The sequence below is a fragment of the Acipenser ruthenus genome, unplaced genomic scaffold (genome assembly GCF_902713425.1).
Source record: "Acipenser ruthenus unplaced genomic scaffold, fAciRut3.2 maternal haplotype, whole genome shotgun sequence".
Classification (NCBI taxonomy): domain Eukaryota; kingdom Metazoa; phylum Chordata; class Actinopteri; order Acipenseriformes; family Acipenseridae; genus Acipenser; species Acipenser ruthenus.
The window spans coordinates 9,632-23,217 of record NW_026707636.1 but is presented as its reverse complement, the minus strand read 5'-3'; the positions used below and the strand labels follow the sequence as shown (position 1 = coordinate 23,217).

The following is a 13,586-nucleotide window of genomic DNA, read 5'->3' as shown; positions in this document are numbered from 1 at the left end:
GTGATGTTAATTTTTTCAGTGGTTGTTTTCTCCGCTGCAGCAAACAAGATCAGATATGTATTCATAGTTAGACACAAAAGAGTCTTAGAAGGCATTTTTTGTTGGTCTTGTGTATCTCATGCCTTTTCCTTTACCTGTTGTAGATGCTGCTGTTGATGGTTCTGTGGTGAGTGTTGTTGTATCTTCTGGTGTGGTTGTCTCAGCTGAATAAAAACAGAAAGACCAAATATAAATATTGCGGTGATGTTATTTTTTTTAGTGGTTGTTTTCTCCGCTGCAGCAAACAAGATCAGATATTAATTCATAGTTAGACTCTCAAAATTCTACAAAGACATTTTTCTGTTGGTCTTGTGTATCTCATGGATTTTACTTTACCTGTTGTAGATGCTGCCGTTGATGGCTCTGTGGTGAGTGTTGTTGTATCTTCTAGAGTGGTTGTCTCAGCTGCAATAAAACAGAAAGACAAAATATAAATATTGTGGTGATGTTATTTTTTCAGTGGTTGTTTTTCTCCGCTGCAACAAAAAAGATCAGATATTAATTCATAGTTAGACTCTCAAAATTCTACAAAGACATTTTTCTGTTAGTATTGTGTATCTTAAGGATTTTACTTTACCTGTTGTAGATGCTGCCGTTGATGGTTCTGTGGTGAGTGTTGTTGTATCTTCTGATGTGGTTGTCTCAGCTGAAATAAAACAGAAAGACCAAATATAAATATTGTGGTGATGTTAATTTTTTCAGTGGTTGTTTTCTCCGCTGCAGCAAACAAGATCAGATATGTATTCATAGTTAGACACAAAAGAGTCTTAGAAGGCATTTTTTGTTGGTCTTGTGTATCTCATGCCTTTTCCTTTACCTGTTGTAGATGCTGCTGTTGATGGTTCTGTGGTGAGTGTTGTTGTATCTTCTGGTGTGGTTGTCTCAAGCTGAAATAAAACAGAAAGACCAAATATAAATATTGTGGTGATGTTAATTTTTTCAGTGGTTGTTTTCTCCGCTCCAACAAAAAAGATCAGATGTTAATTCATATTTAGACTCACAAGATTCTAAGAAGACATTTTTTGTTGATCTTGTGTATCTCATGCCTTTTACTTTACCTGTTGTAGATGCTGTTGTTGATGGTTCTGTGGTGAGTGTTGTTTTATCTTCTGGTGTGGTTGTCTCAGCTGAAATAAAACAGAAAGACCAAATATAAATATTGTGGTGATGTTAATTTTTTCAGTGGTTGTTTTCTCCGCTGCAGCAAACAAGATCAGATATGTATTCATAGTTAGACACAAAAGAGTCTTAGAAGGCATTTTTTGTTGGTCTTGTGTATCTCATGCCTTTTCCTTTACCTGTTGTAGATGCTGCTGTTGATGGTTCTGTGGTGAGTGTTGTTGTATCTTCTGGTGTGGTGTCTCAGCTGAAATAAAACAGAAAGACCAAATATAAATATTGTGGTGATGTTAATTTTTTCAGTGGTTGTTTTCTCCGCTGCAGCAAACAAGATCAGATATTAATTCATAGTTAACCTCTCAGAATTCTACAAAGACATTTTTCTGATGGTCTTGTATATCTCATGATTTTACTTTACCTGTTGTAGATGCTGCCGTTGATGGTTCTGTGGTGAGTGTTGTTGTATATTCTGATGTGGTTGTCTGAGCTGAAATAAAACAGAAAGACCAAATATAAATATTGTGGTGATGTTAATTTTTTCAGTGGTTGTTTTCTCCGCTGAAGCAAAAAGAATTCAGATATTAATTCATAGTTAGAATCTCAAAATTCCACAAAGACATTTTTCTGTTGGTCTTGTGTGTCTCATGCCTTTTACTTTACCTGTTGTAGATGCTGCTGTTGATGGTTCTGTGGTGAGTGTTGTTGTATCTTCTAGAGTGGTTGTCTCAGCTGCAATAAAACAGAAAGACAAAATATAAATATTGTGGTAATGTTATTTTTTCAGTGGTTGTTTTTTTCCGCTGCAGCAAAAAAGATAAGATGTTAATTCATATTTAGACTCACAAGATTCTAAGAAGACATTTTTTGTTGATCTTGTGTATCTCATGCCTTTTTACTTTACCTGTTGTAGATGCTGCTGTTAATGGTTCTGTGGTGAGTGTTGTTGTATCTTCTGGTGTGGTTGTCTCAGCTGAAATAAAACAGAAAGACCAAATAGAAATATTGTGGTGATGTTAATTTTTTCAGTGGTTGTTTTCTCCGCTGCAGCAAACAAGATCAGATATGTATTCATAGTTAGACACAAAAGAGTCTTAGAAGGCATTTTTTGTTGGTCTTGTGTATCTCATGCCTTTTCCTTTACCTGTTGTAGATGCTGCTGTTGATGGTTCTGTGGTGAGTGTTGTTTTATCTTCTGGTGTGGTTGTCTCAGCTGAAATAAAACAGAAAGACCAAATATAAATATTGTGGTGATGTTAATTTTTTCAGTGGATGTTTTCTCCGCTGCAGCAAACAAGATCAGATATGTATTCATAGTTAGACACAAAAGAGTCTTAGAAGGCATTTTTTGTTGGTCTTGTGTATCTCATGCCTTTTCCTTTACCTGTTGTAGATGCTGCTGTTGATGGTTCTGTGGTGAGTGTTGTTGTATCTTCTGGTGTGGTTGTCTCAGCTGAAATAAAACAGAAAGACCCAAATAGAAATTATTGTGGTGATGTTAATTTTTTCAGTGGTTGTTTTCTCTGCTGCAGCAAACAAGATCAGATATGTATTCATAGTTAGACACAAAAGAGTCTTAGAAGGCATTTTTTGTTGGTCTTGTGTATCTCATGCCTTTTCCTTTACCTGTTGTAGATGCTGCTGTTGATGGTTCTGTGGTGAGTGTTGTTGTATCTTCTGGTGTGGTTGTCCCAGCTGAAATAAAACAGAAAGACCAAATATAAATATTGCGGTGATGTTATTTTTTTAGTGGTTGTTTTCTCCGCTGCAGCAAACAAGATCAGATATTAATTCATAGTTAGACTCTCAAAAATTCTACAAAGACATTTTTCTGTTAGTATTGTGTATCTTAAGGATTTTACTTTACCTGTTGTAGATGCTGCTGTTGATGGTTCTGTGGAGAGTGTTGTTGTATCTTCTGGAGTGGTTGTCTCAGCTGCAATAGAACAGAAAGACGAAATATAATGTTGTGGTAATGTTATTTTTTAAGTAGTTGTTTTCTCTCCGGTGCAGCAAAAAGAATCAGATATTAATTCATATTTTGACACAAAAGAGTATAAGAAGGCATTTTCTGTTGGTCTTGTGTATCTCATGGATTTTACTTTACCTGTTGTAGATGCTGCTGTTGATGGTTCTGTGGTGAGTGTTGATGTATCTTCTGGTGTGGTTGTCTCAGCTGAAATAAAACAGAAAGACCAAATATAAATATTGTGGTGATGTTATTTTTAACAGTGGTTGTTTTCTCCGCTGCAGCAAACAAGATCAGATATTAATTCATAGTTAACCTCTCAGAATTCTACAAAGACATTTTTCTGTTGGTCTTGTGTATATCTCATGGATTTTACTTTACCTGTTGTAGAATGCTGCCGTTGATGGTTCTGTGGTGAGTGTTGTTGTATCTTCTGATGTGGTTGTCTCAGCTGAAATAAAACAGAAAGACGAAATATAAATGTTTTTGGTAATGTTGTTTTTTCAGTGTTTGTTTTCTCCGCTCCAACAAAAAAGATCAGATATTAATTCATAGTTAGACTCTCAAAATTCTACAAAGACATTTCTCTGTTGGTCTTGTGTATCTCAAGGATTTTACTTTACCTGTTGTAGACGCTGCTGTTGATGGTTCTGTGGTGAGTGTTGTTGTATCTTCTAGAGTGGTTGTCTCAGCTGCAATAAAACAGAAAGACAAAATATAAATATTGTGGTAATGTTATTTTTTCAGTGGTTGTTTTTCCGCTGCAGCAAAAAAGATCAGATGTTAATTCATATTTAGACTCACAAGATTCTAAGAAGACATTTTTTGTTGATCTTGTGTATCTCATGCCTTTTACTTTACCTGTTGTAGATGCTGTTGTTGATGGTTCTGTGGTGAGTGTTGTTTTATCTTCTGGTGTGGTTGTCTCAGCTGAAATAAAACAGAAAGACCAAATATAAATATTGTGGTGATGTTAATTTTTTCAGTGGTTGTTTTCTCCGCTGCAGCAAACAAGATCAGATATGTATTCATAGTTAGACACAAAAGAGTCTTAGAAGGCATTTTTTGTTGGTCTTGTGTATCTCATGCCTTTTCCTTTACCTGTTGTAGATGCTGCTGTTGATGGTTCTGTTGGTGAGTGTTGTTGTATCTTCTGGTGTGGTTGTCTCAGCTGAAATAAAACAGAAAGACCAAATATAAATATTGTGGTGATGTTAATTTTTTCAGTGGTTGTTTTCTCCGCTGCAGCAAACAAGATCAGATATTAATTCATAGTTAACCTCTCAGAATTCTACAAAGACATTTTTCTGATGGTCTTGTATATCTCAATGGATTTTACTTTACCTGTTGTAGATGCTGCCGTTGATGGTTCTGTGGTGAGTGTTGTTGTATATTCTGATGTGGTTGTCTGAGCTGAAATAAAACAGAAAGACCAAATATAAATATTGTGGTGATGTTAATTTTTTCAGTGGTTGTTTTTCTCCGCTGAAGCAAAAAGAATCAGATATTAATTCATAGTTAGAATCTCAAAATTCACAAAGACATTTTTCTGTTGGTCTGTGTGTCTCATGCCTTTTACTTTACCTGTTGTAGATGCTGCTGTTGATGGTTCTGTGGTGAGTGTTGTTGTATCTTCTAGAGTGGTTGTCTCAGCTGCAATAAAACAGAAAGACAAAATATAAATATTGTGGTAATGTTATTTTTTCAGTGGTTGTTTTTTCCGCTGCAGCAAAAAAGATAAGATGTTAATTCATATTTAGACTCACAAGATTCTAAGAAGACATTTTTTGTTGATCTTGTGTATCTCATGCCTTTTACTTTACCTGTTGTAGATGCTGCTGTTAATGGTTCTGTGGTGAGTGTTGTTGTATCTTTCTGGTGTGGTTGTCTCAGCTGAAATAAAACAGAAAGACCAAATAGAAATATGTGTGGTGATGTTAATTTTTTCAGTGGTTGTTTTCTCCGCTGCAGCAAACAAGATCAGATATGTATTCATAGTTAGACACAAAAGAGTCTTAGAAGGCATTTTTTGTTGGTCTTGTGTATCTCATGCCTTTTCCTTTACCTGTTGTAGATGCTGCTGTTGATGGTTCTGTGGTGAGTGTTGTTTTATCTTCTGGTGTGGTTGTCTCAGCTGAAATAAAACAGAAAGACCAAATATAAATATTGTGGTGATGTTAATTTTTTCAGTGGATGTTTTCTCCGCTGCAGCAAACAAGATCAGATATGTATTCATAGTTAGACACAAAAGAGTCTTAGAAGGCATTTTTTGTTGGTCTTGTGTATCTCATGCCTTTTCCTTTACCTGTTGTAGATGCTGCTGTTGATGGTTCTGTGGTGAGTGTTGTTGTATCTTCTGGTGTGGTTGTCTCAGCTGAAATAAAACAGAAAGACCAAATAGAAATATTGTGGTGATGTTAATTTTTTCAGTGGTTGTTTTCTCTGCTGCAGCAAACAAGATCAGATATGTATTCATAGTTAGACACAAAAGAGTCTTAGAAGGCATTTTTTGTTGGTCTTGTGTATCTCATGCCTTTTCCTTTACCTGTTGTAGATGCTGCTGTTGATGGTTCTGTGGTGAGTGTTGTTGTATCTTCTGGTGTGGTTGTCCCAGCTGAAATAAAACAGAAAGACCAAATATAAATATTGCGGTGATGTTATTTTTTTAGTGGTTGTTTTCTCCGCTGCAGCAAACAAGATCAGATATTATTCATAGTTAGACTCTCAAAATTCTACAAAGACATTTTTCTGTTAGTATTGTGTATCTTAAGGATTTTACATTTACCTGTTGTAGATGCTGCTGTTGATGGTTCTGTGGAGAGTGTTGTTGTATCTTCTGGAGTGGTTGTCTCAGCTGCAATAGAACAGAAAGACGAAATATAAATGTTGTGGTAATGTTATTTTTTCAGTAGTTGTTTTCTCCGGTGCAGCAAAAAGAATCAGATATTAATTCATATTTTGACACAAAAGAGTATAAGAAGGCATTTTCTGTTGGTCTTGTGTATCTCATGGATTTTACTTTACCTGTTGTAGATGCTGCTGTTGATGGTTCTGTGGTGAGTGTTGATGTATCTTCTGGTGTGGTTGTCTCAGCTGAAATAAAACAGAAAGACCAAATATAAATATTGTGGTGATGTTATTTTTAACAGTGGTTGTTTTCTCCGCTGCAGCAAAACAAGATCAGATATTAATTCATAGTTAACCTCTCAGAATTCTACAAAGACATTTTTCTGTTGGTCTTGTGTATATCTCATGGATTTTACTTTACCTGTTGTAGATGCTGCCGTTGATGGTTCTGTGGTGAGTGTTGTTGTATCTTCTGATGTGGTTGTCTCAGCTGAAATAAAACAGAAAGACGAAATATAAATGTTGTGGTAATGTTGTTTTTTCAGTGTTTGTTTTCTCCGCTCCAACAAAAAAGATCAGATATTAATTCATAGTTAGACTCTCAAATTCTACAAAGACATTTCTCTGTTGGTCTTGTGTATCTCAAGGATTTTACTTTACCTGTTGTAGACGCTGCTGTTGATGGTTCTGTGGTGAGTGTTGTTGTATCTTCTAGAGTGGTTGTCTCAGCTGCAATAAAACAGAAAGACAAAATATAAATATTGTGGTAATGTTATTTTTTCAGTGGTTGTTTTTTCCGCTGCAGCAAAAAAGATCAGATGTTAATTCATATTTAGACTCACAAGATTCTAAGAAGACATTTTTTGTTGATCTTGTGTATCTCATGCCTTTTACTTTACCTGTTGTAGATGCTGTTGTTGATGGTTCTGTGGTGAGTGTTGTTTTTATCTTCTGGTGTGGTTGTCTCAGCTGAAATAAAACAGAAAGACCAAATATAAATATTGTGGTGATGTTAATTTTTTTCAGTGGTTGTTTTCTTCCGCTGCAGCAAACAAGATCAGATATGTATTACATAGTTAGACACAAAAGAGTCTTAGAAGGCATTTTTTGTTGGTCTTGTGTATCTCATGCCTTTTCCTTTACCTGTTGTAGATGCTGCTGTTGATGGTTCTGTGGTGAGTGTTGTTGTATCTTCTGGTGTGGTTGTCTCAGCTGAAATAAAACAGAAAGACCAAATATAAATATTGTGGTGATGTTAATTTTTTCAGTGGTTGTTTTCTCCGCTGCAGCAAACAAGATCAGATATTAATTCATAGTTAACCTCTCAGAATTCTACAAAGACATTTTTCTGATGGTCTTGTATATCTCATGGATTTTACTTTACCTGTTGTAGATGCTGCCGTTGATGGTTCTGTGGTGAGTGTTGTTGTATATTCTGATGTGGTTGTCTGAGCTGAAATAAAACAGAAAGACCAAATATAAATATTGTGGTGATGTTAATTTTTTCAGTGGTTGTTTTCCCTCCGCTGAAGCAAAAAGAATCAGATATTAATTCATAGTTAGAATCTCAAAATTCCACAAAGACATTTTTCTGTTGGTCTTGTGTGTCTCATGCCTTTTACTTTACCTGTTGTAGATGCTGCTGTTGATGGTTCTGTGGTGAGTGTTGTTGTATCTTCTAGAGTGGTTGTCTCAGCTGCAATAAAACAGAAAGACAAAATATAAATATTGTGGTAATGTTATTTTTTCAGTGGTTGTTTTTTCCGCTGCAGCAAAAAAGATCAGATGTTAATTCATATTTAGACTCACAAGATTCTAAGAAGACATTTTTTGTTGATCTTGTGTATCTCATGCCTTTTACTTTACCTGTTGTAGATGCTGCTGTTAATGGTTCTGTGGTGAGTGTTGTTGTATCTTCTGGTGTGGTTGTCTCAGCTGAAATAAAACAGAAAGACCAAATATAAATATTGTGGTGATGTTAATTTTTTCAGTGGTTGTTTTCTCCGCTGCAGCAAACAAGATCAGATATTAATTCATAGTTAACCTCTCAGAATTCTACAAAGACATTTTTCTGATGGTCTTGTATATCTCATGGATTTTACTTTACCTGTTGTAGATGCTGCCGTTGATGGTTCTGTGGTGAGTGTTGTTGTATATTCTGATGTGGTTGTCTGAGCTGAAATAAAACAGAAAGACCAAATATAAATATTGTGGTGATGTTATTTTTTCAGTGGTTGTTTTCTCCGCTGAAGCAAAAAGAATCAGATATTAATTCATAGTTAGAATCTCAAAATTCCACAAAGACATTTTTCTGTTGGTCTTGTGTGTCTCATGCCTTTTACTTTACCTGTTGTAGATGCTGCTGTTGATGGTTCTGTGGTGAGTGTTGTTGTATCTTCTGGAGTGGTTGTCTCAGCTGAAATAAAACAGAAAGACGAAATATAAATGTTGTGGTAATGTTGTTTTTTCAGTGTTTGTTTTCTCCGCTCCAACAAAAAAGATCAGATATTAATTCATAGATAGACTCTCAAAATTCTACAAAGACATTTCTCTGTTGGTCTTGTGCATCTCAAGGATTTTACTTTACCTGTTGTAGACGCTGCTGTTGATGGTTCTGTGGTGAGTGTTGTTGTATCTTCTGGAGTGGTTGTCTCAGCTGCAATAAAACAGAAAGACGAAATATAAATATTGTGGTAATGTTATTTTTTCAGTGGTTGTTTTTTCCGCTGCAGCAAAAAAGATCAGATGTTAATTCATATTTAGACTCACAAGATTCTAAGAAGACATTTTTTGTTGATCTTGTGTATCTCATGCCTTTTACTTTACCTGTTGTAGATGCTGCTGTTGATGGTTCTGTGGTGAGTGTTGTTGAATCTTCTGGAGTGGTTGTCTCAGCTGAAATAAAACAGAAAGACCAAATATAAATATTGTGGTGATATTATTTTTTCCAGTGGTTGTTTTCTCCGCTGCAGCAAACAAGATCAGATATTAATTCATAGTTAGACTCTCAAAATTCTACAAAGACATTTTTTTGTTGGTCTTGTGTATCTCATGCCTTTTACTTTACCTGTTGAAAATGCTGCTTTTGATGGTTCTGTGGTGAGTGTTGTTGTATCTTCTGGAGTGGTTGTCTCAGCTGAAATAAAACAGAAAGACCAAATATAAATATTGTGGTGATGTTAGTTTTTCCAGTGGTTGTTTTCTCCGCTGCAGCAAAAAAGATCAGATATTAATTCATAGTTAGACTCTCAAAATTCTACAAAGACATTTTTCTGTTAGTATTGTGTATCTCAAGGATTTTACTTTACCTGTTGTAGATGCTGCCGTTGATGGTTCTGTGGTGAGTGTTGTTGTATCTTCTGGAGTGGTTGTCTCAGCTGCAATAGAACAGAAAGACGAAATATAAATGTTGTGGTAATGTTATTTTTTCAGTGGTTGTTTTCTCCGCTGCAGCAAAAAGAATCAGATATTAATTCATATTTTGACATAAAAGAGTATAAGAAGGCATTTTCTGTTGGTCTTGTGTATCTCATGGATTTTACTTTACCTGTTGTAGATGCTGCTGTTGATGGTTCTGTGGTGAGTGTTGATGTATCTTCTGGTGTGGTTGTCTCAGCTGAAATAAAACAGAAAGACCAAATATAAATATTGTGGTGATGTTATTTTTAACAGTGGTTGTTTTCTCCGCTGCAGCAAACAAGATCAGATATTAATTCATAGTTAACCTCTCAGAATTCTACAAAGACATTTTTCTGTTGGTCTTGTGTATATCTCATGGATTTTACTTTACCTGTTGTAGATGCTGCCGTTGATGGTTCTGTGGTGAGTGTTGTTGTATCTTCTGATGTGGTTGTCTCAGCTGAAATAAAACAGAAAGATGAAATATAAATGTTGTGGTAATGTTGTTTTTTCAGTGTTTGTTTTCTCCGCTCCAACAAAAAAGATCAGATATTAATTCATAGTTAGACTCTCAAAATTCTACAAAGACATTTCTCTGTTGGTCTTGTGTATCTCAAGGATTTTACTTTACCTGTTGTAGACGCTGCTGTTGATGGTTCTGTGGTGAGTGTTGTTGTATCTTCTAGAGTGGTTGTCTCAGCTGCAATAAAACAGAAAGACAAAATATAAATATTGTGGTAATGTTATTTTTTCAGTGGTTGTTTTTTCCGCTGCAGCAAAAAAGATCAGATGTTAATTCATATTTAGACTCACAAGATTCTAAGAAGACATTTTTTGTTGATCTTGTGTATCTCATGCCTTTTACTTTACCTGTTGTAGATGCTGTTGTTGATGGTTCTGTGGTGAGTGTTGTTTTATCTTCTGGTGTGGTTGTCTCAGCTGAAATAAAACAGAAAGACCAAATATAAATATTGTGGTGATGTTAATTTTTTCAGTGGATGTTTTCTCCGCTGCAGCAAACAAGATCAGATATGTATTCATAGTTAGACACAAAAGAGTCTTAGAAGGCATTTTTTGTTGGTCTTGTGTATCTCATGCCTTTTCCTTTACCTGTTGTAGATGCTACTGTTGATGGTTCTGTGGTGAGTGTTGTTGTATCTTCTGGTGTGGTTGTCTCAGCTGAAATAAAACAGAAAGACCAAATATAAATATTGTGGTGATGTTAATTTTTTCAGTGGTTGTTTTCTCCGCTGCAGCAAACAAGATCAGATATTAATTCATAGTTAACCTCTCAGAATTCTACAAAGACATTTTTCTGATGGTCTTGTATATCTCATGGATTTTACTTTACCTGTTGTAGATGCTGCCGTTGATGGTTCTGTGGTGAGTGTTGTTGTATATTCTGATGTGGTTGTCTGAGCTGAAATAAAACAGAAAGACCAAATATAAATATTGTGGTGATGTTAATTTTTTCAGTGGTTGTTTTCTCCGCTGAAGCAAAAAGAATCAGATATTAATTCATAGTTAGAATCTCAAAATTCCACAAAGACATTTTTCTGTTGGTCTTGTGTGTCTCATGCCTTTTACTTTACCTGTTGTAGATGCTGCTGTTGATGGTTCTGTGGTGAGTGTTGTTGTATCTTCTAGAGTGGTTGTCTCAGCTGCAATAAAACAGAAAGACAAAATATAAATATTGTGGTAATGTTATTTTTTCAGTGGTTGTTTTTTCCGCTGCAGCAAAAAAGATCAGATGTTAATTCATATTTAGACTCACAAGATTCTAAGAAGACATTTTTTGTTGATCTTGTGTATCTCATGCCTTTTACTTTACCTGTTGTAGATGCTGCTGTTAATGGTTCTGTGGTGAGTGTTGTTGTATCTTCTGGTGTGGTTGTCTCAGCTGAAATAAAACAGAAAGACCAAATATAAATATTGTGGTGATGTTAATTTTTTCAGTGGTTGTTTTCTCCGCTGCAGCAAACAAGATCAGATATTAATTCATAGTTAACCTCTCAGAATTCTACAAAGACATTTTTCTGATAGTCTTGTATATCTCATGGATTTTACTTTACCTGTTGTAGATGCTGCCGTTGATGGTTCTGTGGTGAGTGTTGTTGTATATTCTGATGTGGTTGTCTGAGCTGAAATAAAACAGAAAGACCAAATATAAATATTGTGGTGATGTTATTTTTTCAGTGGTTGTTTTCTCCGCTGAAGCAAAAAGAATCAGATATTAATTCATAGTTAGAATCTCAAAATTCCACAAAGACATTTTTCTGTTGGTCTTGTGTGTCTCATGCCTTTTACTTTACCTGTTGTAGATGCTGCTGTTGATGGTTCTGTGGTGAGTGTTGTTGTATCATCTGGAGTGGTTGTCTCAGCTGAAATAAAACAGAAAGACCAAATATAAATATTGTGGTGATATTATTTTTTCCAGTGGTTGTTTTCTCCGCTGCAGCAAACAAGATCAGATATTAATTCATAGTTAGACTCTCAAAATTCTACAAAGACATTTTTTTGTTGGTCTTGTGTATCTCATGCCTTTTACTTTACCTGTTGAAAATGCTGCTTTTGATGGTTCTGTGGTGAGTGTTGTTGTATCTTCTGGAGTGGTTGTCTCAGCTGAAATAAAACAGAAAGACCAAATATAAATATTGTGGTGATGTTAGTTTTTCCAGTGGTTGTTTTCTCCGCTGCAGCAAAAAAGATCAGATATTAATTCATAGTTAGACTCTCAAAATTCTACAAAGACATTTTTCTGTTAGTATTGTGTATCTTAAGGATTTTACTTTACCTGTTGTAGATGCTGCCGTTGATGGTTCTGTGGTGAGTGTTGTTGTATCTTCTGGAGTGGTTGTCTCAGCTGCAATAGAACAGAAAGACGAAATATAAATGTTGTGGTAATGTTATTTTTTCAGTGGTTGTTTTCTCCGCTGCAGCAAAAAGAATCAGATATTAATTCATATTTTGACATAAAAGAGTATAAGAAGGCATTTTCTGTTGGTCTTGTGTATCTCATGGATTTTACTTTACCTGTTGTAGATGCTGCTGTTGATGGTTCTGTGGTGAGTGTTGATGTATCTTCTGGTGTGGTTGTCTCAGCTGAAATAAAACAGAAAGACCAAATATAAATATTGTGGTGATGTTATTTTTAACAGTGGTTGTTTTCTCCGCTGCAGCAAACAAGATCAGATATTAATTCATAGTTAACCTCTCAGAATTCTACAAAGACATTTTTCTGTTGGTCTTGTGTATATCTCATGGATTTTACTTTACCTGTTGTAGATGCTGCCGTTGATGGTTCTGTGGTGAGTGTTGTTGTATCTTCTGATGTGGTTGTCTCAGCTGAAATAAAACAGAAAGATGAAATATAAATGTTGTGGTAATGTTGTTTTTTCAGTGTTTGTTTTCTCCGCTCCAACAAAAAAGATCAGATATTAATTCATAGTTAGACTCTCAAAATTCTACAAAGACATTTCTCTGTTGGTCTTGTGTATCTCAAGGATTTTACTTTACCTGTTGTAGACGCTGCTGTTGATGGTTCTGTGGTGAGTGTTGTTGTATCTTCTAGAGTGGTTGTCTCAGCTGCAATAAAACAGAAAGACAAAATATAAATATTGTGGTAATGTTATTTTTTCAGTGGTTGTTTTTTCCGCTGCAGCAAAAAAGATCAGATGTTAATTCATATTTAGACTCACAAGATTCTAAGAAGACATTTTTTGTTGATCTTGTGTATCTCATGCCTTTTACTTTACCTGTTGTAGATGCTGTTGTTGATGGTTCTGTGGTGAGTGTTGTTTTATCTTCTGGTGTGGTTGTCTCAGCTGAAATAAAACAGAAAGACCAAATATAAATATTGTGGTGATGTTAATTTTTTCAGTGGATGTTTTCTCCGCTGCAGCAAACAAGATCAGATATGTATTCATAGTTAGACACAAAAGAGTCTTAGAAGGCATTTTTTGTTGGTCTTGTGTATCTCATGCCTTTTCCTTTACCTGTTGTAGATGCTGCTGTTGATGGTTCTGTGGTGAGTGTTGTTGTATCTTCTGGTGTGGTTGTCTCAGCTGAAATAAAACAGAAAGACCAAATATAAATATTGTGGTGATGTTAATTTTTTCAGTGGTTGTTTTCTCCGCTGCAGCAAACAAGATCAGATATGTATTCATAGTTAGACACAAAAGAGTCTTAGAAGGCATTTTTTGTTGGTCTTGTGTAT

The 13,586-nt window shown here is 35.2% G+C and overlaps 3 long non-coding RNA genes across 3 annotated transcripts; all 3 read right to left on the bottom strand.

Annotated features, from left to right (window-relative positions):
* Positions 1-381: 381 nt before the first annotated feature.
* On the bottom strand, positions 382-1,398 carry LOC131727954 (uncharacterized). Its single transcript, XR_009322430.1, has 3 exons — positions 1,338-1,398; positions 1,098-1,166; positions 382-444 (listed from the first exon to the last, which is right to left on the bottom strand). It is a non-coding gene; the product is annotated as an uncharacterized LOC131727954 (long non-coding RNA).
* Positions 1,399-1,576: 178 nt separating this feature from the next.
* On the bottom strand, positions 1,577-2,138 carry LOC131727952 (uncharacterized). Its single transcript, XR_009322428.1, has 3 exons — positions 2,060-2,138; positions 1,819-1,887; positions 1,577-1,645 (listed from the first exon to the last, which is right to left on the bottom strand). It is a non-coding gene; the product is annotated as an uncharacterized LOC131727952 (long non-coding RNA).
* Positions 2,139-4,468: 2,330 nt separating this feature from the next.
* LOC131727953 (uncharacterized) lies at positions 4,469-4,998 on the bottom strand. The gene is made up of 3 exons (XR_009322429.1): positions 4,948-4,998; positions 4,709-4,777; positions 4,469-4,537 (listed from the first exon to the last, which is right to left on the bottom strand). It is a non-coding gene; the product is annotated as an uncharacterized LOC131727953 (long non-coding RNA).
* Between the last annotated feature and the right edge of the window lie 8,588 nt (positions 4,999-13,586).